The sequence below is a fragment of the Plasmopara halstedii genome (assembly GCF_900000015.1).
Source record: "Plasmopara halstedii genome assembly, contig: Scaffold_3120, whole genome shotgun sequence".
Taxonomy (NCBI): Eukaryota; Oomycota; class Peronosporomycetes; order Peronosporales; family Peronosporaceae; genus Plasmopara; species Plasmopara halstedii.
Genome location: NW_020190023.1, coordinates 1,872,935 through 1,873,877, shown reverse-complemented (window position 1 = coordinate 1,873,877; position 943 = coordinate 1,872,935).

Sequence of the window (943 nt, the reverse complement as noted above, 5' to 3'; positions counted from 1 at the left end):
GACACGTCTCACACGTGCGCACATAGGTGCTCGTCCATTTGTACAGCTTGGGCCACCAGTAGTGGTGACTCATAGAGTTGTACGCTTACTCTCGACCGTGATGACCACTGAGTGGCGTGTCGTGAGCCTCACAGAGAATGCGATAAGTTATAATCCGCAAAGAAGGATAGCCATCTAGCCATCCTCTCCGAGAGGTGAGGCGACTGAGTCGCAGTGCGTAGTGACGCATGATCTGTATAGATCACAAACGGCTTGGAGCCGAGCAAGTGGACCCCGAACTTGACAAGCGCATACTTCATCGCAAGTAGCTCCTTGTCCCAGCTTTGAGCTGTCGAGATTCGAACGCGATCACCCGATCTCGCCCCTCGGCGTCTGCTTGCAGTGCACAGCCGATGGCAAAGCCCGAAGCGACACAGACGACCCTAAAATGACCGTCAGAGTCTGGCAGCGCAAATATTGGTGCATGCAGGAGGTTGTCTTTGACCGTCAAAAGCCTCCTGATGTTCGGTGTTCCTACGCCATTCCGCATTCTTTTTAAGGAGATTGGATAATGGTCGGGCCATTTCTGCGTGATTTACGCTGTACTTATGCAAGTAGTTGGCGAGACCAAGACGCTTACGCAAGTCCTTCTTGTTCTTTGGAACCGGCCAGTCTACAATGGCCTTCACCTTAGCGGGATCTGCTCGAAGGCCACGCTTTCCAATGAAGCACCCTAAAAAGGGAATCTCTTCCGCGCCGAAGATGCACTTGTCTGCATTGGCGTACCGTTTGTTTGTGCGCATGCACTCGAGCACCGCTCTTGATTGAACGATGTAGTTCTTCTCATCCGTTCTCTCGTGCTCCGCACGACTGTAAACGAAAATGTCGTCAAAGTATGTCTGTGCATTCGCCCTGGAGGGCCTGAACAATTGCGTAACGAGACGATTAGATGTTGCTGGTGCAA